The sequence below is a fragment of the Lagenorhynchus albirostris genome, chromosome 11 (genome assembly GCF_949774975.1).
Source record: "Lagenorhynchus albirostris chromosome 11, mLagAlb1.1, whole genome shotgun sequence".
Classification (NCBI taxonomy): Eukaryota; Metazoa; Chordata; class Mammalia; order Artiodactyla; family Delphinidae; genus Lagenorhynchus; species Lagenorhynchus albirostris.
This window is the reverse complement of record NC_083105.1, coordinates 26,158,075-26,185,233: the sequence shown is the minus strand read 5'-3', so window position 1 is coordinate 26,185,233 and position 27,159 is coordinate 26,158,075. Positions and strand designations below refer to the sequence as shown.

The 27,159-nt window shown below is 44.2% G+C and overlaps 1 pseudogene; it reads left to right on the top strand.

The window, feature by feature from the left end:
- Positions 1 to 10,698: 10,698 nt before the first annotated feature.
- Positions 10,699 to 11,719, top strand: LOC132528950 (N-acetyl-D-glucosamine kinase-like; annotated as a pseudogene).
- The last annotated feature ends 15,440 nt before the right edge of the window (positions 11,720 to 27,159 follow it).

The window sequence follows — 27,159 nt, the reverse complement described above, 5'->3', positions numbered from 1 at the left end:
AAGCACTTTGAAAATATGTCATGAAAAGCATGATATGCTCTGTGATCCTCAAGGGTAAGGGAGAAAGAGAAGTTATTCCAAGCTTAGATTGTCTTTCTCCCATTGGGATAAAAGGGAAATGAAAAACAGTGGATATTGCAAGAAGCGGTGGAATTAAATTATGTCAACTTCCCAGCATGATAACAACAGACAGCTCCATCATGGAGGTGAGGCTGGTCACCTATTCATCCACTCTATTCTTTTTTTAAACACTCTATTCTTTTTTTTTTTTAAACACTCTATTCTTTTTTTTTTCTTTTTTTTTTTAAACACTCTATTCTTTTAAAAAACAAACCATCCTCTCACAAATCTTCTCTCTTAAGGATCGATGTACATGAGTTACTGAGAATTCACATTACGTAACATCACAAAAAAAAGCAATAGGAATTCAACAATGCTTTTTCTAGCTCTCACAAATATTTGGCCCCCAAACAGTAGGCATTAGAGAGCTGAGTTTCCAACAGGTTTTACAACTGCTGTCTGACAGCAAAATCCTATGGAGAGGGGCCAATGCTTCATATGGGGCCAATGCTTCATATGGGGATCCTATGCCAGGAAAGATTCATAATCAGAAGAGTGGGAGCTGCCCAAGACTTGCAATGAAAACTCTGATCAAAGCCCACAGAAATTCCAGGCTTCAAACACAGGCAGTCCCCACAAAAAGCCAAAATTATCCCCTGCGGTGTAGAAGCTACACACTGTTACAGAAGCAAAAAACTTTAGGGAAAAAAAATCATCAACTGATCCAATATAAAACTAAATGGCAAAATGTCCATGATATATTAAGTTCCCCTCACCACCAAAAAAGAAAGTTGTAGACCAACATGTGCAGTGACTCTATTTAGTTAAATAAAAACAAAACAAAAACTTCACTACCCTTCTTTCTCTCTGTAATTTATACACAGAAAAATTTATGAGAAAAAATGTCTAATTGTTAATGCTGATTAACACTAGAGGGTCACTGAAGAGGAGACTTTTATTTAACTTCTCATGATAGAAAAAATAAATAGTTTAATGAACCCCTACGTACCCCTTACTCAGCTTCACCAATGATCTATTCATGTCCAATTTTGTTTCATCTATATTTCCCCTGAACTTCCTCTGTCCTGCATTATTTTGGAGCAAATCCCAGATATCATATTATTTTATCTGTAAATATTTCACTATGTATTGCTAATAGACAAAGACTCTTTCTTTAAAAACATAAAGACCATACCATTATTATACCTAAAAAAAAATCAATAATATCACCCTAATACTTCAAATATCCAGTGCTTAAACTTCCCATAAATTAAGTTTTGGATTTTTTTTTTTTTTTTTTTTTAGCAGTTTGTTTGAACCAGGATTCAAATAAGGTCTACATATAGTGATTGACTGATAAGTCTTTTAAGGTCTTTTAAGTCTCTCATTTTATAGGGGTCCGCCTATCTTATTATTTTATTGTAACTTACTTGTTACTTTAAAATTTTTATATATCTATTTATTTTATTTTATTTTTGACTATCAGCAAATTGGTTTTTGAAAAAATTTTTTTTGGATTTACAATGTTGTGTTAGTTTCAGGTGTACAGCAAAGTGAATCAGTTATACATATATCCACTCTTTTTTTTAGATTCTTTTCCCATATAGGCCATTACAGAATATTGAGTAGAGTTCCCTGTGCTGTACAGTAGGTCCTTACTAGTTATCTATTTTATATATATTTATATAAATATATATATAATATATATCTATTTTATATCACTGTTATATCTATTCATTTTAAATTGACCACAAATATGTATTTTTTTTTACATGTCAAGAGGAGGAGAATATTAAATGGATGGCAGCACTGAGTTCCTTCACTGCTCAAAAAATAAACAAGTAGTGGTAAAAGCTGCAGTTACATTAGATGATATTTCTCTGTCTCCCATAAAACAACTAGATAAGAGTGGGCCAATATATAAAAACTGCTTAAAAAGTAAATTTAAAAACCAGTGAGTTATCAGTAGTATAATATTACCAGTAGTGCAAGGTATCATCAGAGATCTATTCGAAGCAACAGACAGATTAGCTTAGCTGTGGGTCTTGGTTCAGCCCTATTAAGAATGTCTACTTTCCTAGATAAATAACTTCCAGACAATGTGGATGCTATGATTAAATGTTAGGAGACATTTTTTTGTTATTTTTATTACAAATGTAACCCATGCAAACAATTTAGCAAATACAGTTAAATAATTGATAAAATGAAACCTATAACCCCACCACCCCAAAATAACCACCATATTGATCACTAAGGAATCTTTTGGCTCTAAGTCAAAGAAGACCTAAATCAAACTGGCTTAAATATAAAGGGAAGTAATACATTTGGAAAGTCCAGAGGTAGTTTTGGCTCCAGGCAAAGTTTAATCTAGCAGCTAGGTGACGTCACCAGAGACCCAACTTTCTCTATTTCTCCACTGTCATTCTTAGTGTCAGCTCATTCTGAAACTAGTCTTATCATAGTTGCATGATAGCTACCACTTACAGCTCCCAGGACCTCAAATTTCTTGCTCAAGTCGAACAAGAAGAATACTCCTTTACCCCAGCCTTCTCAGTGACAATCCAGAAATGCGCTCTGATCAGTCTAGATCAGGTCATGTGATGTTGCCCTCACAGTGGCAAGGGGGATATAATATACAAACTAGCTTAGCCTAACACACACACTCTACCGCCTAATCAAGGTACAGTCAGCTTCCCCAGAAACTCATAGATTCCCTAAATGGCAATGGGGGCTAGATAGAAAGAAGATAGAAAGCAGAAATCATGTTGGGGTTCAACCAATAGATGTCCACTGCCATCACTGTTTATATTTGCTGTGCTGTGACTCTGTTTTTAAATGTAGAAGATGCTGCCGATGCTGAGATTAATTTCCAATATGTAGAAGTTTAGGGAAGAGAAGGTTTTCAATAGATAAAACACAGGATGATGGCCTCACATTTGTTAGGTAGTAAAATCATTTGTTGAATTGAAATAGCTTAAAAAGGCTTAAAGACAGAATACCCAACGATGCTTCCCAAAGTATGAGACCAAGAAAAGCAAACTTACAGGCTCTCCATGGCACTAAAAAACATAGTCCTGGGACTTCCCTGGTGGCGCAGTGGTTGACTCTGCACTCCCAATGCAGGGGGCCCAGCTTCAATCCCTGGTCAGGGAACTAGATCCCACATGCATGCCACAACTAAGAGTTCACATGCCACAACTAAGAAGCTCACCTGCCACAACTAAGGAGCCCACGTGCCGCAACTAAGAAGCCAGCAAGCCGCAACTAAGGAGCTTGCCTGCTGCAACTAAGACCTGGTGCAACCAAATTAAAAAAAAAACAAAACATAGTCCTTCTTTACATAAATGTTTGAATCTCTTGGTTGGTTATACAAACAAGTATCCCTCAGTTGTCCAAATATTTGTCATGGTTTCTTTCCTTATAATAGAAATCAAAGAACCATAACAACCTAAGTTTCTCATACTTGGGGAGAGGGGCAATAACCCTTTAAAAAATAACATCCTACGACGTACCACATACCTTAATCAAATGAAAGTTGGGTTAGACCTGCTGAAATAAGAGTGGGGGACTTGAAGCCCACGTACTTCTCCCCCCTCCCCACTTCATACTATTAACTCTTCTACCGTGTCAGCTCGAATACATCTAAGTAACAGGGAGTTCACCATCTCACAAAACATACTCTTATTCTAATTTCGATTCCTGATGCCAAAACAGTTTCTTACTACTGGACAAAAGTCTGATTCCCTGTAATGTCTACTCCGTGGGCCAAAACACCCACCCTTTCACAAGCTGACATTTCAAGTACCGCTCAGCCATCCTGCCTTCTTCAGGCTCAACATCCTCAGGTCTTTAACTACTGCTCACTGGACGTGGTCTCTGTTCTTTTCATCACCCTGCTCACCTCCTACTGCGTGTTCTGCTGCAGCTTTGAGAATATGCCCTTGACCCAGGGAAGTGTGCCAATTGCTCAGTGTCTTCAGAATTTATTTCTCAACTGACTTTTAACAACACATGCATGTTCTATCTCTGTCAGGCAACTCTGTTTCTACCTTTTGATGTTCATATCTCAGCAGCATGACGAATGCTCATCCAAACTCAGCTCTTGACCCTTTGCTCTTCTCTCTGGACTTGAAGTATCTTTTCCCCTCCATCCACTGTGTTCTTCCCAAACTGCTAATTCACAGCAAACGTTTGTGCCTGTGATCTGCTCCCGCAGACAGTAGTGCCTGGGCATAGGCTGCCTGTCTTGACACTGCTACCCTTCCCAGCTCACTCTAAAGGCCTGGAAAAGACTGTCTGCTCTCATCTGAGTCCTCCTGAAATGGAATCAACATTCTACATGTGCCTTGATCAGCTCAGAGTTCGGGGGGCCTGTGCTTTCCCTGCTCTATGCAGTGCTTTTCAGGATGGATGATATTAGTCAATGTGCTTATGGGTTTGATGTTTAGCAGCTTCCCTTCTCTGTCACATTATCTCAAGATTAGATTTGACTGTCACTGGCCACTGGCCACAGCCCCACCCAGTTGTCTCCAGCGGGGTGGCCACCTCCAGATTAAGTGAGGCTCTGAGTCAGTGACAACCAGGATTGATGATACAGTAAGGCAATGGCTGTCAATGCTGGCTGCACATTAGAATCATCTGGAGAGCTTTAAAAATCCAGAGATTCTGGTTCAATTGATCTGAGTATCTTTTAAAAATCAGTATTTTTTAAAAAGCTCCCATTCTAATGTACAGACAGGATTCAAAGTCACTGCAATAGGAAATCCCTCTTAATAGGTAAATACGTTCTGGAATTTGTCTGCAGCTCCCCTATCTGTAAATAGAGCCTAAAGTGCCTGACAGGACTTCTACAAAACAATTCAGTAACTGCACTAAGCATTTAGTAAACCACATTCAATTCTCCCAACAATTCTGGGAAGCAGATTTTATTACCATTCCCATTGAACAGACGCAAAATCCAAGCCTCAGAAATGTCAAGTAACCTGTCCCAGGCACGCATAGGAAGAAAGGGGGGCAGGGGATACAGAAGATTTCTGCAGATTCCAAAGATGTGCCCCTAACCCTGGTATACTTTCCCCAGTGCAGCTCCATCCCTTGGCCTTATTGAAATGTTTCACTTCTTCCTGCAGCCCTGAGAGTTGGGCCTGGAGTCCCATCCTGAACCTCCACCTAATTCCTGCCAGCCCTTCTCGTCTATTGCTTCTGATACCATTTTCTTCATCTTAAAGGAACTCTGTCCATTATAGCTTGGATACTTCAAAATCCAGTCATAGGTCATTCCCTTGGATACAACTCCGTCGGCCATTGACCTCCCCTGCCCACTCCGCCCCAATCCAACCTATCACTCTCTCCCAGACCCTGCCCATAGTCAGTCCTGGGTGACTCCCAGCTGTCTGCATGCTATGCCAATGACAGCGTCAATTAAATCCCTCTGGGTTTTTTTGTTGTTTTTTTTTTTCACATGAACTGCCATGAAGCTGTTCTTCTTTCATCTTGCATGTTTATGATTATTCCTTTAAACCTAAGTATAGGACTAATTGTTGCTATTTAATTTAAAAAATAGTTTTAGTTTTATTAGTTTGGGCCCATTATTCCAGCACTTCCATATAATTCTGAAACTAAATTACCATTTATCATAATGAAGTCTCCTTTTAATCAAAAGGAGAGTTTATTGACCATGGGCTCTATGTTTTTTCCCAAGTTCCTAATAAAAATGGTTCTTTGCTATTACCCTTCCTTTTGTGTGGCCTAAAACCAACAATCAACATTCTCTAGCAAAAATCACTCACTGGAAAAAAAAAAAAAAAATCACTCACTGGGCTATCTCCAGCTAATTGTACAATCTTATTTTCAAAAATTCGAAATGGGATTTTGTGAGTGCTTTGTTGAAATTAAGATTCAGTAACTATATATTATTCTCTGAGTCAAGTTACCACAATGAATGTTTTTGGTTTTTTTTTCTCTTTTGCGGTACGCGGGCCTCTCACTATTGTAGCCTCTCCCGTTGCGGAGCACAGGCTCCAGACGCGCAGGCTCCAGACGCGCAGGCTCCAGACGCGCAGGCTCAGCGGCCATGGCTCACGGGCCCAGCCGCTCCGCGGCATGTGGGATCTTCCCAGACCGGGGCACGAACCCGTGTCTGCTGCATCGGCAGGCGGACTCTCAACCACTGCGCCACCAGGGAAGCCCTCCTAGTGATCTCTTTCTTTTTTTCTAATTACTGTCATCTATTTGAGAATCTATTCTAAACTTGTCAGGGATTAAGAGAAATGTCAAAGACCATCTGTGAAAAATGGAACAGGATTTTCCCATTTTTTGGCAATGCTCCTATTCTCCACAACTTCTCAAAATTTACTAATAGTTGCCCTAAGGTCAGCTCCCTTACATCTGGGATGTAATCGGACTGGGCTTTCTTACCATCTCTCCACCTATCCAGGGTTTCAGTGTCCTTTTAACTCATTTATCTTTTATTTAATTGAAAATTTTATTGAGATAATTGTAGATTCACATACAGTTGTAAGAAATGATAGAGATCCCTGTACACTTTGCCCAGTTTCCCCCAATGGTTTTTCCAAAACTGTAGTATAATATCACAACCAGGATACTGACATCGATAAATCACCCTGTCTTCCTCAGGCTTCCTCAGTTTTACTTGTACTCATTTGTGTGTGTGTGTGTGTGTGTGTGTGTGTGTGTGAACTTCTGTACATCATTACCTGTGTAGAATCATGTATCCAGTCAAGATACAGAACGAACAGTTCTAACACCACAAGGGTCCCTCGTGTCGCCTATCCATTAATCTTTGAAACATGCTTGCTCTGCTCTTTTCGGTCTTTAGATCAATTGCGATAAAGGAAATAAGGGATGCAAAATAAGAGTTGAGAAGTGCCTTCACTGGGCTATTTGTTAACATTACTGCTTCTTCCTCCTTTCGTGCATGATTTCTTAAAACTGCATAAACTTGCTTTTTTAATACTACTACTATGCCTTCCTAGATTAAAAAAATGCTTTTAAGTCCTTAGGTGTTCTTTATCTGAGATTCATTTTTATAATTTCTTTGGAATGAAGCATGATAAATGGATGCAGAGGCTTTTTTCACCCTACTTTGTAGTGGAAGGGAAGATGCCTTCCAATTATAAGCATTTATGAGACATTTCATTTGAGTAGTAAACTGTAACCAGCAACTGTAGATAATCTTAACATATTACAGTATCATTTTCCCCTGTAATCTCTTTGAGGAATAGGACCACATCCTACACTTCTTTTGTGTTTAGAGTGACTGCTGTCCTTGACTCTCCAACACCCATACATCCCAGATGATTAATCAAAGCCAAGGGTCAGCCGTTTTCCGGTAAAGGGCAGACAGTAAATATTTTAGGCTTTGCCAGAAGATCTCTGTTGCAACTACTCAATTCTTCTGCTGTACTGTGAAACAATTTTGTAAATGACTGGGCATGGCTTATGCCAATTACATTTCAGTTATAAAAAAAAAACAGGTGGGGAGCAGCAGTTTGCCAACCCCTGGCCTGAGCCAATTATGGTAACTCCATTTCCTCAGCCAGTGACTAGCTTACAAATGGACAATGGGACCCAATCCTGGTGCATGCGATGTGAGGAAAGTTTGCTGAGGGGCTTCTAGGAAAGACTGTCTCACAGTTCAGACACTCAAGGAAGAGACAACCCTCCTATTTCCTTTGAATATTAGCAGATCTGGATGTGATGCCTGGAATCACTGCAGTCATCTTGCTCCTGACCTAAAGATGAAGCCAAAATAGGAGGGCAGAGGCATGAGAATCACAGAGGACAGCAGAAATTGGACATACTGTGCCTGGAAGCTGCCCTACTTCTTCTTATGTAACACAACACATTTCTTTATTGCTTAAGTCAATGAGTTGGCCAAAAAGCATCCTAATTACTATACCCCCTTCAGTGCTTAGCAAAGTACTTCACAGAGGAAAGATGTTCAGTGAACATTTTGTTGATCTGGCTCACAAACTGAACCATAAGCTTATGCAAATCAGAATTCTTGCCATTGTAAATAACAACCTAGCTCCTTTTAAAATACAAGTTCACTTTTCTTGGAAAAATCAATAACAGTAACACCAAGAGGAAATAATAGTAAACCTCATATTATTTAAGATGAATAGAAAACCAAAATATGTGACAGTTTTTCATTTTTCTCAAAATAAGTGTGTTTCAAGATTATCCATTCCGTGCAGTTTTCCTCCTGTTACTTTAAGCCTTTCTCTCCCTGGCTGGCCCTTGGAAGGCAAGCTGCATGCAAATGTCTGTACACTCATCAGCCTTATTAGGCATGGTTCCAACTGGCCACCCCACATGAACACAATTATAAGTTAAACATCAATTAAAATTCATGAAATCCATTTAGCTCTCTGAAAAAGCACTAAATAACTGTCCATATTTGGGGCCCAAATTAATCTAAATTGTTTTCCATCGCTCTTTAGTTATCAAACATACTGGGCCTCATTTTAGACTCTGCTAATTGCTCATTCAGCTTTCACGGAGTAGGCGATGAAAGATGAGCCCAGGATAAAAAATAAAGACGTGGAATGAAATGCCACCCTGGGTCAAGTTCAGTCAGTCGGGTAGTCTGTTAGTGACGGCGGCACTGGAGAAATTCTGTGAGAGGGCAAGCCCTATCCGGGGTGAGGGGACACGCAGATGATTTCTCCTCTGAGACTTCCGCTGATTTATTCATCTGCTTATTCGACATAGACTTGGATGTCTAATTGGCATCTCAAGTTTTGATATGTCCAAAACAGAATGCATAATTTCCCCAAGTCTATTTCTGCTCCTGTCTTCCCCATATCAATGAATGGCACCCAACTGCATAAGCCCAAATTCAGCATCACCCTTGATTTCCTTTTTTCTGTACCTCTACAACCATGCCATCAGCAATTCTTGCTGACTCTGTAACCAAAATCTGTTCGGTCCTCTCCATCCCACGCCACCACCTTAATCGGGGCCTCTGTCACGTCTCTTTTGAGATTACTGCCACCACCTCCTAAATGGCTTCCCTGATGCCCTTTCTGCCTCTCCAAAACCCATTCTTTTAAAAACAAAATACAATCCCATCACTCCCCTGCTTAAAACCCTTCAATAGCTTCCAACTGCATGGTGTTTTTTTGGGGTTTTTTTTGGCGGTACGCGGGCCTCTCCCTGCTGTGGCCTCTCCCGTTGCGGAGCACAGGCTCCGGACGCGCAGGCTCAGCGGCCATGGCTCACGGGCCCAGCCACTCCGCAGCCATGTGGGATCCCCCCGGGCCCAGGCACGAACCCGTGTCCCCTGCATCGGCAGGCAGACTCTCAACCGCTGCGCCACCAGGGAAGCCCAATGTGGACCATTTTTAAAGTCTTTAGCGAATTTGTTACAATATTGCTTCTTTTTTTTTTATGTTGTGGTTTTATTGGTCCTGAGGTATAGTGGGATCTTAGCTCCCCGACCAGCGATCGAACCTGCAACCCCTGCATTGCAAGACGAAGTCTTAACCACTGGACCACCAGGGAAGTCCCCCGACCACATTTTAGAATTAGAAACCTATACGAGTTTCCTATTGCAGCTGTAACAAATTACCATAATTTGGTGACTTACAACCGCATGCTCTTACAGTTCTGGAAATCAGAAGTGTAAAATCAAGGTGTCAACAGGGCTGTGTTCCTTCTGGAGGCGTCAGAGGAGAGTCTGTTTCCTCGCCTTTTTTAGCTTCTAGAGCTTCCTATATTCCTCGGCTTGTGGCGCCTCCCTCACCTTCTCTGATCCTCCTGCCTCCCTCTTATAAGGACCTTTGTGATGACGCTGGGCCCACCTAGGTCACCCAGGATGATCGCCCCATCACAAGATCTTTAACTTAATCACATCTACAAAGTTTCTTTTACCACGTAAGGTGACATATTTACAGGTTCGGGGACTAGGACATGGATAATTTAGGAGGGCCCTTACTTATTCAGCCTATCATAAAAACAAAAATCAAAACACAACACAGGGCTTCCTTGGTGGCACAGTGGTTGGGAGTCCACCTGCCAATGCAGGGAACACCGGTTCGAACCCTGGTCTGGGAAGATCCCACATGCCGTGGAGCAGCTGAGCCCGTGAGCCACAACTGCTGAGCCTGCACTCTGGAGCTCGCGTGCCACAACTACTGAGCCCACGTGCCACAACTGCCGAAGCCTGCGTGCCTAGAGCCTGTGCTCTGAAGCGGGAGAGGGCACCGCAGTGAGAAGCCCCTGCGCCGCAGCGGAGGGTGGGCCCCACTCACCGCAACTAGAGAAAGCCCGCATCCAGCAACGAAGACCCAACACAGCCAAAAATAAGTAAAATAAATAAATTTATTAAAAAAAAAAATTAAGGATTAAAAAAACACAAAAAAACGGAATACCTTCCATTTCACATTTATTATCTCATTTAATCTTCACAGGAATCTGGTGTGTGTGTGCATGTGTATATGTGTGGGTATGATTTACACTATTTTACTGTATTAAAAAAATCACAGTCAATGCTTCTGATCCTGTTGAAATATATTCATGCAGCTTGGGTGTATTTCATATTTTTAAATACGATCCCAGATTTTTAAATTAGGTTATTAAAATAAGTACCAATTAAAATGTGGGTACAAAGCAAACGGCGGGATCCGCGGCGGCGATAGCGGCAGCATGGCCGCGCTCTACGGGGGTGTAGAGGGGGGAGGCACACGATCCAAGGTCCTTTTACTCTCAGAGGATGTGCAGATCCTGCCAGAAGTGGAAGGACTCAGCACAAACCACTGGCTGACCGGGACAGACAAGTGTGTGGAGAGGATCAACGAGACGGTGAACGGGGCCAAACGGAAAGCAGGGGTGGATCTCTGGTGCCTCTACGAAGCCTGGGCTTATCCCTCCTGAGCGGTGGGGATCAGGAGGACGTCGTGCGGATCCTGATGGAGGAGCTGAGGGACCGATTTCCCTACCTGAGTGAAAGCTACTTAATCACCACCGACGCCGCCGGCTCCATCGCCACTGTTAACGCCGGGTGGTGGGATCGTGCTCATCTCTGGGACAAGCTCCAACTGCAGGCTCACCAACCCCGATGGGTCTGAGAGTGGCCGCGGTGGCTGGGGCCACATGATGGGAGATGAGGGCTCAGCCTACTGGACTGCACACCAAGCAGTGAAAATAATGTTTGACTCCATCGACAACATAGAGGCGGCTCCTCATGACAGGGGCTGTGTCCACGTTCAACTATTTCCAGGTGCCAGATCGGCCAGGAATCCTCACCTACCTGTACAGGGACTTTGATAAATGCAGGTTTGCTGGGTTTTGCAGGAAAGTTGCAGAAGGTGCTCAGCAGGGAGATCCCCTTTCCTGTTGTATCTTCAGGAAGGCTGGGGAGATGCTGGGCAGACATGTTGTGGCAGTGTTGCCTGAGATTGACCCGGTCTTGTTCCAACAGGAGATTGGTCTCCCCATCCCGTGTGTGGGCTCTGTGTGGAAGAGCTGGGAGCTGCTGAGGGAAGGTTTCCTTTTGGCGCTGACCCAGGAGAGAGAGATCCAGGCTCAGAACTCCTTCTCCAGCTTCACCCTGTTGAAGCTGCGGCACTCCTCCGCCCTGGGCGGGGTCAGCCTAGGGGCCAGGCACGTGGGGCACCTCCTCCCCATGGACTAAAGCCCAGTGGACATTGGGTGCTGGAGCTTTTTCTCCTTTTCCTTGTTTTTTTTTGAAAAAGAAACACCTATAGAAGAAAATAAATGTACTTTACCCACTCACCCCCACCCCCCAAAATAAATAAATAAATAAATAAAATGTAGGTCTCTTGCCATGTAACAGGGCTGGTTTCATCTCCGTTTTACATCTGTGTAAACTGAGGCTCATAGAGACACAGTTGTAGAGAACAAATATATGGATACCAAGGGGGAAGGGGGTGTGGGAGGAACTGGGAGATTGGGATTGACATATATACACTACTATGTATGAAACAGATAACTAATGAGAACCTACTGTATAGCACAGGGAACTCTACTCAATGCTCCGTGGTGTCCTGAATGGGAAGGAAATCCAAAAACGAGGGGATATATGTATACGCGTAGTTGATTCACTTTGCTGTAGAGTAGAAACTAACACAATATTGTAAAGTAACTATACTCCAATAAAAATTTAAAAAAAAAGAAACCGAGGCTCAGAAGATATACGTAAAGTGACAGGATCTCAATCAGAACCTGGGACTTTCTAAGTCTGAGTGTTTCCCTTTATCCCACATTCCTTCCTCATTCTACTTTGGGAAACAACATAAATTCCTGAGAAGTTAAATAAAAATACAAGATTTAATGTTTAAAAAAACCCCAGAATACCTCCTTACCATGGTTTACCAGCCCAATGTAACCCAGCCGTGACCAACTCTCTCAGCCTTGTCTCTCACTTACATTCTCCTACTCAGGCCTCCTGTCTGCTCCTTCAATGTGCCAGGCTTTCTCTCACCCTAGAGTCTTCACTCTTGCTGTTGCCTCCACCTGGGGCATTCTTTCCCCAGAAGTTCACACAGCTGGTTCATTCTTGAGAGCTCAGTTGTGATTTTCTCACTTATCACCATCCGAGATCACCTCCTTGACTTATATGCTCCCTGTCAATAAGTCAACTCCAAGGGGAGATCCTCTGTTTTGCTCACTGTACCACCTGGAACAGTGACTGACACATGTAGCAACTTAATATTTGTTGAAGGAATGAACTCTATGACTTCAAAATGTCGTTGATTTCCCCATAACACGACTTCATAACCCATTCTGGTTTTATAATCCATAGGTTTATACAAATGCTTTTTAAACCCATCCACATTTTCATCCTATATCAGCTGGCAGGATAAGACTAAACGAGATGAAATGTAATAAAAACAACTGTGAAGCCTACAAAATATTGGGGGGTGGGGGAAATGGGAGGTGTAGTGAGGGGATAGGGCTGAAAAAAATACGAGTAACATAATATTTAAAGTAGACTTAGAGGGAGTAATTATAAATGACTTTTAACTCAATATGACTTGTTGCAAGAATGCAGCTACCGAAAACATGACCTTCTGTGCAATGGAGGTTTTCAAGCAAAAAGGGGAAAACTACTTCTTGGACATACTTTATTAACAAAAATAGCTAGCATTTCTCAAAATGAACATTTGAGAAACTGTTCTGTAAAGGATAATAAAGCTTTATCTGTTACACATGTGGCATGATTTTTCTCCATTATCATTTATCTTTTACTCTATGTGATGTTTCTCTATACGGCTTTTAAATCATGTATTCAAATCTCTCAGTATTTTCCCTTAAAGTTTAGTAATTCAGAAGTACTGACTCTGAAATCATACTTGCTTGGTTTGAATCCTGGCACCACCACTTGTTTGACCTTGGGAAAATTACTTAACCTCTCTGTGCCTCAATTTTATCATCTAGAAAATGGGAAGAATAAATAGTAAACACAAGAAAAAATGGCTAGCATTTACCAAGGGTATAATATGAACTAGGCACTGTAGTGAAAGCTTTACATGAAATATCTCATTTAATCTTCAAAATACTGTTACGTTAGAGGCACTGTTAATACTTCTCATTTCATAGACGAGAGAAATACAGTTCAAAGGAGTCAGGTAACTTGCCCAAATTTACAGAATTAGTATGTGTTAGAGTCAGGATTCACGAGTCCAAAGCCTGGTTTTTAAACTTAATTCACTACTGCACCAGCTTTTATTGATTATCCTGGACCCAGCGAAGGGTTGGTAAGAAAGCACTACCTGCTCTTAAGAAGCTGTGGGATTCAGCGATCTCAGCAGCTGGGCCTGTGCAGCCTGGTGAAGCTTATGACCCATAAACCAGAAAATGAAGCCCTTAATTTATAACTGTAGAATATCCACGTGTTCATTAGCTCCCCAAACACCACTACTTACTACTTACTAATACACTAATTACACCAAGTAATTCAGGCTCCACATTTCAAACATCATCTCACTCTTCCTTCTCCTTCATCCTCATCTCTAATGAGTCATAAAGTCCAGCTATCAATTCTTCTAATTTTTCTTTTTATAATTATTGTATTGCAAAAGAAAAATACCTACTCATGGTAAGACAGTCGAATGCTATACAAAGATAGATAATAAAAAGTAAGTCTGCCTCCCATTCTAGACCCCAAGTGCCCTTTTCTGGAGACAACTGTTACTGATAAAAACACACACAAATGGGAAAGGGAATGACAGGATCAGATGCGGGTCACTCTGGATATAGTGGAGGGAGGATTAGGGCGGGTGAGGCTAAACACCAAGAGATGAGCATGGAGGCTACTGCAATGGTTCTGGTGGCTAATGATGAGATCATGAAATAGGACCATGGCAACCTGAAGAATCTGTGAGATACATGGGGGATGGGTCATTTAGAGATCGCAGCGCTTGGATTTGGGGAGGAAAGAGAGTGAAGAGTCTGGGATGACTCCTGCCTGCCTGGCTTGATATTGGTGTTGTTTCACCAAGATCAGAATATGAAGCACCAGTTCACAAGTTCAGCCAGGGATGCATTCATGGCATCTGGGAGACAGAGCAGACAGATAGAAATGAGGGTCTAGAGCTCAAGAGAGCTCAAGAGAGATGCCATGCACAGGATGAGTTCGCTGAGCTGGGTGAGAGCAGCACTATCTTGAGGGACAGGCAGAGGAAGCACCATCTCTGGTGTCATTACCATCGATTGCATGGACAATAGAGGGCTCTCCAGAAACCTAGTTTTACCTGGAGACACATTTTGGCACTTGGTTATATTCAGTTCTGTTGTGTGCCTCTATCATTTCATATATGTATGTCCTGCTGCCCTGTAACATTTGCCATCCGTTCAAAGGTAGAGACTTGTCAGGTTTCATGCGTAAGGGATGCAGCTTTTTTCCTTTGGTCATTTTAGTCACATTTTCTTAAATTAGGATATGTAGCCACTCGCAGTCAGACTGCATCTGAACAATATAACAACGGGAGGCGGGGTGGGGGTGGGGGCTTGACATGTGCTGCTATGCTCACTTTGCTGCCTTGTGTTTCTGCCGCAGCCAAGAGAAGAACGACCCCAGTCCAACCTAGGCTCAGAGTAAGCACATGAACGGAGCAGAATCACCCCGGCTGATCCACAGACACGCGAGGGAGCAATAAATGCTTATTGTCTATTACCTGGCGCTGAGATTTTGTGGTTGTTATGCAACAGCTGTTCCTTTCCCTTGTATACGATGAAATGTTTAGACCTTAAATACATCTTCAGTTGGTTTTGACAAAGGTATTCACCTGTGTAACTCACACCCCTGGCAAGACACAGAACCCTGCCATAACCCCAGAAAGCGACCTGCTGGTCCTTCTGAGTCAATCCCCACCTCACGCCCAAAAGCAAACACTGATTTACTCTATCATCATAGCTTAGTTTTAAGACTTCTATCATTGCCGCCTAGTTTTGTGGTAAGTTGATAAGGACCAGGGATTAGCCAAATCCAGCCCACGGCCCGTTTTTGTATGACCCATGAGCTACGAATGGTTTTTACATTTTTAAACAGTTTAAAAAATATCAAAAGAGGAATAATACTTTGTGACATGTGAACATTTTACGCACTTCAAATTTCAGTGCCTACGATGAGGTTTTACTGGCACGCGGCCAGCTCCATTTATTTACATTATCTATGGCTGCTTCTGCACTACAGCCGCAGAGCTGAGGAGCTGAGACTGAGAACATATGCCCCAAAAGCCTGAAGTATCTACTACCGGGCCCATCACAGACAATGTCTGCCCATCCCTAGGGAACTTGCCTCTCTCTCCATCACACATGTGGACCCAAGTGCTGAAGCCAGAGTTGAAAACCAGGTGTTCTGAGTGCTGTTTTAATTGCGTTCATTCAAATCACACATACAAATCATACATGTTCATGAAACGTCTAAATACTGTCAAAATACACAGTGTGGAAAGTGAGAACCTCTCAGAAGCCCAGCTCTCAGGGAGAACACGCTAAGATTTCAAAGAAAACTAAAGCTAAGTTACAACTAATGTGTAATCGTTACTGTCCTGTATCATTTTCACACGAGGGTTGGCATCTCTAAGATCTGTTGTTACTGAAACGGAAGCAGCGCAGCTGCAAATAGGAACAGGCCAAAATCAGATGGAAGAGGTAGGGTGAGTGCCAACATCTCCCCTGTGAACTACAAGGGAAGACAGGAAGGAGTCAGATCCCCAGAGTCACACTGCATTAAATGCCCAATTCCAACCAGGCTAGACTCACAAGTCCACGGGCACATCAGGCATCCACGGAAAAAAGCAGCGGTCCCAAACGGGGACCTGAGCCACCACACACTGTGCTGGCTGGAGTTTGCCAGCTTAGGGTTGTGCATGGCTGCCTTAGAAACAGCGTGGATCTTATCCTAGAATGCAAAGTATGCTCCTTCTTAGCTAATAAAGTGCAATGCTATTCTTCTGCTGGGAACATTGGTAGCACTTACATTATGCTTTTAGGAATAACACCATCTGGAGATACCCTTGAAGTATATGGTTTTGGTCAATAACTCCAACCCTAGAAGCCCATCTCTTCAAGTTTTGCCCAACTACCTCAGCCTTCTTTAATGGAAATACTTCCCTTTTTCACTGAATGATTTCTTCTCTAATTAAGAACCATTTCGCTACTCTAGAAGGGATGGGGGGTTGGGGGGAAGGACAGATCAGAATATCTGCAGGGTTTTGTTATGCTGAGTGGCAAGCACAAGTAGGGATCAGAGCACAATTTCAGGGACAACAGTGGAAAAGCTGACGCCATCTTCTCATGCCATCCCTTTAAGTACATGCTGCACCACTATTCAAAATGATTACTTCAAAGGGTATCAATTGATTAGCCAGCTGTGGAGGTCCACATGTTTCTGTTTGTTTTCTGGGTGGGGGGTGGTTGATGAGTATCTCAGGAAACCTATGGATTCTTTCCCCAGAAAAACACACATGTTCCCCCCCACACCCACACACACATTCATGGGGCTTTCAGGCTCTGAGTGCCTGGCGAGGGATCCCAAGTTTAAAAACTCAACTATAGGAGGTGAGTGTAGCTTGAGGGGCTGTAGTAGAGACAGTCTATAATGACAATGTTCTCACAGTCTGACTACCTGTGGAGTTTGCCCCGGATGCACTGGACTTCAGACCATGGTTTTTTGGGGATAAAATGACTAAACAGGTTCCTAATTTGTAGCTTAGCTGGCCTTTGGGGAAAAAAATGCAAGTATTTGATTGGAGAGTGAATAAATTGGTATTTTAATACTGTGTGTGCCTGCATGTGTAGGTGCATGTGTGTGTGTGTGTGTGTGTGTGTGTGTGTGTGTGTGTGTGCGCGCGCGCGTTTACATCAGTCCGCCCCTGAGAGACGGACCATCCATTCGCTCAGGTACCATCCTCCCAGGTTTAGCAGCTGAGGTGAATTCAACCAGGTAAGAGCCAGCTGATGGGGCCTCAGGCAGCTTGCCCCTGGGGAGCTCTGTTAACCACTTCCCACCTACAACTGCCCCATCCTCATGGCCACCATCAAGTTGAGGACACCAGCCCACGTTGAGGCCTTGCCAGCAGCTGTGAACAGTTCCAGTTCCTTCTAATCACAGAGGACTAATCTGCTGCTTACCGCGAAACCTCCTTAAACTACATCCCACTGTATGGCCTAAAGGGGATTACAGCTGTCGTGTAGCTTTTATCTTGCCACCTACCCAGCAGCAGACGGGAGAGCTCAAAATGTGACAGAAATAAGAACTAAGAGTAAAGAAATTCCCAGAGGGCTGAGTCTGTGTCTCTCCGAGGCACTGAAAGCATCCTACACAAAAGTAAAACATGAATCTTGGGTTTCCTGAATTCTCCTCTGTCTTCTCTTGGCTGAAAGCATGAGACTGATAAGTCAGTGTCTGCCAACTTCCAGCTCTGGCCAGCAAAGAAAATCAGATGGGGAAAGGCAGGCGCCTGAGCATGGGCCTGCTAGCAGGCAAACACGCACACGCCAGACATGCGGAGAAAGGAAAGAAAAGGCCGCCACCCTTCCTGACTTTTCAGAGACAGGCCTACAATTGTTTCGGAGGGTAGTCCAGACAACACAGGAACTCCTGAGAGTTCAGCTAAGGAAAGAGCACATGTACACTCCACAGGATCATCACACCCGGCTCTATTTCTATGTTCACGTCCACACGGAGACGGGCCAAGGGTTCTGCTGTCCTATGGCAGCAAAGGCCAGGCTGCCACCAGCACTCTGGGTTATCTTCCTGGGTCTGACGTCTATTCCAGGAACCCTTGGGACCGAGAGACTGATCAGCAGAGGAAGAAAAAAAGAATGTTTTATAGTGCAAAGCCCCAAATCAGCCCCAGATAACTTTGAAAACTGTGCATTGTTTAAAATCTTCCAGTGGATTCCCACTTCCCTGAGGATAAATTCTCAGTTCCCGATGTTGGCCTTTACGTAGGGAGGATCACGTACTTTAATGGTCCAAACAGGAGCACTTTGGAGAGTGAAAGACACTGCGATTCATAACCATGCTGGGCCAACAGCCGTAAACCAGGACTGTCTCCCCTGAGAGACCAGACTCTGGGCATACTGTGACTTAGCCCTGGGACCCACCCTCTTCCCTCTCACCATCTGTCTGCGGGCTTTCTCCTCCAGTTTCCCGGAAGGAGCCGGTTTTCCCTCACCTCCTCACCCCTGACAAGCACTTTCCTCTCCCCGTTTCACAGATCTGCAGCTTCCTCACCTGCCCCACGCCTACTCCTCCTTCTTCAGCCTCACTCTGGACATAACACGGGCAGGGAGGCCTCCTCTGACCTCTGAGACAAGGTTGGCTCCCTCTTACGGGCTCCCAGGGCACCCCTTTGAGATGCTTCCTTTAGCTCCCACACCATCCCCAAGCCATGGAAGTTAAGGGCCATCCCGAGCGCTCCCGGGACCCCAGGCTGCCTCTGACACACGCCGCTGACATGACCCGCTCAGCACTCCGAGCCCCTTCGAGGCAGAGACTGTGGTCCATTCATCCAGGCACAGTGTGGTTGTTGAGGAGGAGGCCGGGAAACAACGAGAGGGCCACGATCCCTCGTCTGAAACCTTGGGTCCAGGTACGTTTCAGAATTCAGAATTTTTCATTTGAAAATGATAATACGATGCGATAGTGCCAGTGGAGCTGGGGCAGCATCCTGTAATCTGCCACACTGATATTTCTGCAGCAAAATGTGTGAATATTCACATAAGTGGCTAAATACAGCCTCAAAATATCCTCACATCCTTTCGGGTCAGGCTTTGAAAGTCATTGAGTTCAGAGCAGGTCAGAATTTTCTGCCAAAATTATGAAGAAATTTTGGTTGTCAAGAGCTTTTGGGTTTTTTTAATTGTGGAAAAGAGACTACGGACTCATGATAGCTTCCATTTCATGAATACTCATCTTCCAGGCACTGTTCCAAGTTTATATACAATTATATATAATGTCATATATTCTCTATATATTACATTAATATACGTTATAAGTAATATATATAGGCTGTATCTATAAAATCTCATTTAATGCTCGAAACCATCCTATAACGTAAGTGTCATCACTTTATTTTTTAGATAAGGAAATTGAGGCACAGAGAGGACCAGGAACGCGCAGAAGGTAAGCAGCAGATCACAAAACCAACACACGCTCCACAGCTGGTGCTCAGCGATCCCTGAGTAAATGAATCAATGAAACTCGAGTGTGCATGTGTTACACGTAGCGAGGCGGAGCAGTTAAGCGGCAAAACTGCTGACGTGGCCTTGTCAGTTCCTTGGGGTTATCTGCCTCAAACCTCTTTTCTAGGCATTGCTTCTACCTCAATTTAAATGTTTACTGAAAGTGCATTACAAGTAGCCCAGCCCCCTGGACACAGATCCTGCCTGGTGCAGGGGTAGGCTCCTGACTCAAATTAGGGCAATCGTGACAATTCCCTGAGACTTGGGAACTGGCATCACAAAGTCATTCTCTTCTGGGCGCCTGGACAATAAAACACAAACGTGTTTCAGAGGAAAACAGGAAACACCATAGAGAGCCTAAATATCCAACTCCAGCCTGACATATTTTAGTGTGTAGCCTGTGTGATTTCTTTTTAAATAAAACACTGGCTGGTGCACAGGAACTAGCAGGCCAGTGGGGACTGCCTCTGCTGATACTTAACTAATGACTGTCAAGTCACTGGCCATTAAATTATTCAACCAAGGCTTACTGTGCACCTACTGTGGGCCAGGTATTCTACTAAGCAGATGATAAACAAGACGGGTGTGGTGCACGCCCTCTCAGGTCACACGACTACAGTGAAAAGTCAAATAGCAACCGTGTGAGTATCACGATCCAGGGAATATGTGGGGAGCAGAGAGGATACACAGCAGTAGATTTAAATCAATTTGTAATTGGATCTGAAGTGGAACAAAAATTAATTATACTATTTATGAGCTGTTCAAGTTTAATTCCAACAAATTTAGATTATAAAACTAAACGATTGTGAAGAATTACTGATGCAAGCAGTAGAGATATGTGCACTGAGTCGTTCTAATGCTCCCGCGTCAAGCACGGACCATCCAGACTGACTGTTATCATTAACAGAAGATTAACAAGATTTGCATATATATTGTGAATGTTTGATTAAATAGCTCAATCGTGGAAAAACTAGTACAATTTGGGAGTATGGCTTCCAGAAAACACTTAGTCCAGCCAATATCTTTTGTCCATTCAGAGTCAGGGTTATCTGCAGTGTAAAACTGAATTCTGCAGAAAGCACTTTGCAAAAGTATTAGAATACTTCTGAGTTTCAAGAGAAAAAAGAACAACACTAAAGCATTTATGGCAAGAGTAAATATGATTGAGTAGCTGCGGCAACAGAAACACATTTGATGTAACATATGACAGATCCTGTTAGCTGTGAAGGCACTTACTCTTACTCCTTTCTTTCTTGTAAACATAACCCCAATTTTGTTCAGTACTCTACCATGCCGTGCTAAATATACTTTTTCCCGGCCGCCCTTGAAGTCACAGATGTCCATAGATCATGGTTCTGGTGAATAAAACCTAAGTAAAAGTCTGTTTCTGGTTCCTAATAAAAGGAGACAGTTGGCAAGAGGAACCCTTTTCCAACCCGTCTTCTCACCTAGATGTAGACGTAATGCCGGAGCTGTAGCCACCATGCTGTCACCATGAGGGCGAAAGCCAACGTGCCAAGTGGCTCTGATGAGGAGTTGAACCAGCCTACCTCTAGCCTTCCTATTATGTGAGGAAAAAACACACTCGTATTTGTTTTAACCACTGTTCTTCGATATTTCTGTTCTTTGCAACCAAACATTACTAATAGAATAGAACAAGACGGAAGGTGGTACTTAAAAGTGTGAACCTTGGGTAACTGTAGCTACCAAGTCCCAGAATTCTGTGTAATTAGTGACTCAGTGCAGATAGCAGGAAATAACCAGTCTGGTGTGGAGCAGCATAAAATACTGATCATCGTGGGACACCAGGTCAGGATGGTGGCAGAGGCTGTTGGTTGTTACTCAGTGTATGTCCCTGTCTTCTTTCTCACCAACATGTCCTTTCCCAGCCCCAGGGCAAGTCCCATTTCAGTCACCTGGTTAAAGCGTAATAGAACCGGAAAGTTATTGATAGTTCAGGGGCTGTGCTCTGCCAACTGCGTAGACAGTTAAGCTTCTTCCAGCCTCCCCCTTACATACAAGAGATTTCGATATGGGATGCAGACTTAACCTGGTTTACTTCAGGGCATGTCCAATTGCACTGTCAGAACCTTCAGGCCTTTTTCTTTTTCTTTTCTTTTTTTTTTGGTAGAAGTAGGTTTCTAGGTGTCTGGTATATTTGATACAAGGTTATTACTATTTTTGGACTCAATGGCAGCTTTTTAAGTAGACACCACAGAGGTAGATACATTTCCCCTGAACCTAATGACCTCACCTTTCCCCCTTTTGAATTTGAGAAGCAGTTTACGCTTTTTTACTCACTCTGTGTTAACGCTTTGTCTGTAAATAATAAAACCTTATTTATTTATTTTTTTTCTTAAAAAGAAGGCATGGAGGGGAGTCTTGGAGAACAAGGCATACTCAGAAATTCTAAGGCTGGAGAGAACTAAGAGCTGAGGTTCCTTAGACCAGCAGGTAGGTGTGGGAGAGTTCTGTGCCTCACACACTGAGGTCTGACTTTTATTCCAATGGCACTGAGGAGCCACTGAAGGAGTTTAATCAAGGAACTAAAATGACCAGATTTTTTATTTAGAAAGATCACATGGATTGCACTATAGGGAAGCAAATTGCAAGGTGGCACAAGAGGCCAGTTACAAATTAGTAAGAAATGGTGCAGGCCTGAATTAAGGCCATGGCAATGGACAAATTCGAGAGGCATTAAGGGAAAGCGTTTCATGCCCGATTAGATTTATTTGGTACGGGACAGGAAAGCAATAAGGCGGCTCGCAGATTTAACAGGGGGTAGTTGTTGATATCATTCACAGAGATAGAGCATGCGGGGGGGTCAGGTGAATGGGGGTGCCTCAGGGGAGACAGGCAATGGCCCATGCAGTTTTGTGCACAGTGGGACATCTCTTGGAGATATACTGCTAGGCAGCAGAATACATGGGTCAGGCACTCAGATCTGAACAGTAACTGAATCTGAATGCAAACGGATAACAACTGAAGTCATGGGACTCACTGAGATTATCTAAAGAAAATGAGCAAAATGGGAAGATGCATCAGTGAAATCACAAAGCACACTAATAGCAGGGGTGGAGGATGAAAGCAGCAGCGTCCACAAAGAAGGGAACGGCCAGCGGGGCCGAGACAGAATCACGGAGGAGGCGGGGTGGGGAGCGTGATGGGAAGCCCGGGGAGGAAGCTGGGAGGCCTGAGTGGTCTGCAGCGTCCACCACCAGAGAGAGCAGAGCCCACACAGATGGCTCAAGGCTGCTCTTCCCCAGCATATGTGGGCTTTGACCCGCCCCAAGTGTGCGTGTGGCCCTGCTCCCCTGCCACGGCTCACTGGTCAGGAGGTGATTGCTGACCCAAGCACAGAAACCAGCGCTGGGAGCCTGGAGTGCCCCCCCGCCCCTGCCACGTGGACTGGGAAGCCAGCAGGCTGGGGATGGGGAGCCGGAACAGTGTGCCCTGGTCTGGGAAGACAGCTCCTCCTGTCCTGATAAATGACTGTTATGTTAATGCTGGTTCCGGCTGGTTTCTCTTACTTGCAACTATAAAAATCCCAATCTGGGGATTCCCTGGTGGCGCAGTGGTTGAGAGTCCGCCTGCCGATGCAGGGGACGCGGGTTCGTGCCCCAGTCCGGGAGGATCCTACATGCTGCGGAGCGGCTGGGCCCGTGAGCCATGGCCGCTGAGCCTGCGCGTCCGGAGCCTGTGCTCCGCAATGGGAGAGGCCACAACAGTGAGAGGCCCACATACCGCAAAAAAAAAAAAAAGGTCATGTACCAAAATGTTCATTGCAGCTCTATTTACAATAGCCAGGACACGGAAGCAACCTAAGTGTCCATCGACAGATGAATGGATAAAGAAGATGTGGCACATATATACAATGGAATATTACTCAGCCATAAAAAGAAACGAAATTGAGTTATTTGTAGTGAGGTGGATGGACCTAGAGTCTGTTATACAGAGTGAGGTAAGTCAGAAAGAGAAAGACAAATACCGTATGCTAACACACATATATGGAATTTAAGAAAAAAAAATGTCATGAAGAACCTAGGGGTAAGACAGGAATAAAGACACAGACCTACTAGAGAATGGACTTGAGGAAATGGGGAGGGGGAAGGGTAAGCTGTGACAAAGCGAGAGAGTGGCATGGACATATATACACTACCAAACGTAAAATAGCTAGCTAGTGGGAAGCAGCCACATAGCACAGGGAGATCAACTCGGTGCTTTGTGACCACCTAGAGAGGTGGGATCGGTAGGGTGGGAGGGAGGGAGACGCAAGAGGGAAGAGATATGGGAACATATGTATATGTATAACTGATTCACTTTGTTATAAAGCAGAAACTAACACACCATCGTAAAGCAATTATACTCCAATAAAGATGTAAAAAAACAAAACAAAACATGTAACCATTTTAAGTGTCCAGTTCAGTGGCATTACGTGCATTTCTACTGTTTGTGCAAACATCACCACTATGGATCCCCAGAACTTTTCATCTTCGCAAACTGCAATTCTGTACCCATTAAACCCTAACTCCCATTCCCGCCTCCCCCCACCTACCTGTACCCACCACGCCACTTTCTGTCTCCATCAAGTTTATTATTCTAGGCACCTCCGGAAGTGGAATCCTACAGTAATAAACCTTTTAGAAACAACTTACGTTTAAATGTGCTTTAAACTGTAAACATTTACCAACTGTTATCGCTTCCTCCTCCTGAGGTGGGCAGGGCAAGGACCGTGGCTCCGGTTTTGGAGGCTGGGGAAGCTAGGGCTCAGGAAAGTTAAATGATTCGCCCAAGCCTCGGCTTCAAGGGATCACAGGGCCCCATGCCCCACGAAGTGCCAGGCTCGGCTAACCCTCTCACACACTCCAGGGAGGCTGCTTCCAAAACTGGACTGTTGAAGGCCATTAGCCCAATCCACACCCCATACCAGCGGGCCTTCCTTTTCTGTGCCCGGAGGTGGGTGGTTTGAGCACTTCACTAAGGATTAGCAATCAGAACAGGAAATAGCCAATGCAGTAGGGTGGAGACAACAAGGATTTAACCTTAGGCCAGGGTGTGTCTTTCTCTGGTCGGATGCTCCCTGCTCCCTGCTCAGGAGGGAGACAGCTCAGAGAGGTCAAAGCCATTGCCAGCGTGAATTATTCATCTGCACACTTGTTTGCAGTCCACCTGAGTAGGCAGCACAGTAGAGTCAGGGCAGAAAGTGTTAAATGATTAATCCTCCTCCTGCCTGAGTCCTCGGCTCCTGGGCCGGCTCTCTTACTACTGGACATCTGGAGAGAGGTCTTGCTTTCCATTCTCAGGTCAGAAGGTTTGCTCACTTTTGTTTTCTGCGCAGTAATGGTCAACCCTAATGACCTATTTGCAAGCTGCCAAATGTAAGGTTTCTTCAGGTTGGTTAGTTTGCTGGAATTGGAAATGGTTCAAGCTGTGCATTCATTACTTTCTAAATCAATGTAAAAAGCTCTTAGTGAGCCTAAAGAAAGTGAGTCTCATGCATTCTGTTCTCATCAATACCTACTAAAATAATTTATCAGGTGGTGTGTGTGTGTGTGTGTGTGTGTGTGTGTGTGTGAACGCGCATACATAGGATCTAACCTTAAAAGCTGGAGACAGTTGTTAAAACATACTCGTACTTTTCATTTGCCTCTAAATTTACTGGCAGGACAGAATCAAAAGCTAATTAGTTTGACCCCATGTGGCTCAGCTGTGCTTAAGACCTAAGGAAGATTATGTCTTAGAATTTAAGGATTTCCCTTGGGGCTGGTTTAAAGGTGGAAATCCTGTCTCACCTTAAGACTCTGTAAGTAAACTGGAGTGGCTGGGGGACAGGTGTGGAGGAACCAAGGAGACTGAAGAAGGAGCCTGGGAGCTGGAGCAGGAAGACCTAGATTGACAACCTGCCACCCACTTACTACACGGTGCTCTAGGGCAAGTTGCTTTATCTGAGCCTCAGTTTCCTCATCTGTGAAAAGGGATCATAACTTTATCTACGAAGGAGGGACAATGTAGAGATTAAATAAAATAAGAACTGTAATAGCAGCAACAATTCACTGAGCGCTCACAATGAGTCAGGCAACCTTCTGTGGAAAAATTACTGTAAGGGACTTTACAAACATTAGTTGTAATAACAACTTTATTATTGTTGTTCTTTACTGACAATTCAAAGGGCTTCAATAAGTTCAGAGAATGTGGGCAGGTTTCTTCCACTTTATTCTTTTTTTTTTTTTGCGGTACGTGGGCCTCTCACTGTTGTGGCCTCTCCCGTTGCGGAGCACAGGCTCCGGACGCGCAGGCTCAGCGGCCATGGCTCACGGGCCCAGACACTCCGTGGCATATGGGATCTTCCCGGACCGGGGCACGAACCCGCGTCCCCTGCATCGGCAGGCGGACTCTCAACCACTGCGCCACCAGGGAAGCCCGTTTTTGGCTTTTTTTGCGCGCTTTATTCTTATTTTAAAAGTCTAAAATCCCATACTGTTTGAGTACCAAGGGTCTCATCTCCCAAATGCCACTTTGAGCCCATAAGGATCTTCTTCCCTTCTGTCCTCTCTTTGAGTGAAGAGGGGAGAAACTGGACCAGCAGGAAGAGGACGAGGAGCTAACATATGTTAACTGAGGTGCCAAACTTCTGTGGCCAGAAACTTAACCAAGATAACATACAGGAGTAATGTTAAAATCTATCACTGTGCTTTTTTCCCCCTTTTGCATTTGAGGGCTGGTGGACTGCCAGCGTGCAGGGAGGGACCTGGAAGCTAGTGGCGAATGGCCAGCCCAGGGCCCCCCATGGTTGTTGCCAACACACCATCCTGAGAAGCCAGGCAGCACCAGAGGCATTTCTGCCACTACCCTCCAGGGAGCAGGCCGGCCCGGGCACAGACAGGGACTCCAAAGGCTCAGTATGCGGCCCCTTATCCAGGCCACTGTGCAGCCCTGAACCCACTCTTCCCTGCTAGTCTCGGGTGCCCCCTTAAGGAGGAGCTGGAGTGAGGACAGGGCTCTGAAAGACGGAGGCCTCCAGACAAAACCAAGTTACCTAAAGAGCCCATTTCAGCTGCTGGATGAGACCAAGTCATCCAACTGCAATAAGACGTGGTTGTCCTCTGTTACCCAGTGTGGGTGAGAAGAAGGAGCTCAAGTGAAGACTGAGTTCTCTCTAGAAAAATAAGTTTTCTTTGCAAACACAGGCGGTGTGAATAAATCCAATATTAGTACCCTGCAGCCCTCAGACACGTGCTTTGGGAAAGGCTGTAATTACTTTCCTCTGCCTGGGCAGCTTCCCCCCATCTTTCTGCACCCCTCTTCCTAGCTAACAGCCTTTTCAGATGCTGGCTTGGCATGACTTCCTGAGGGAAACCTCCCTTGGAATACACCCCCATCCCCAAGGCCAGGTCAGTGCTCACACCCCTCTCCCCA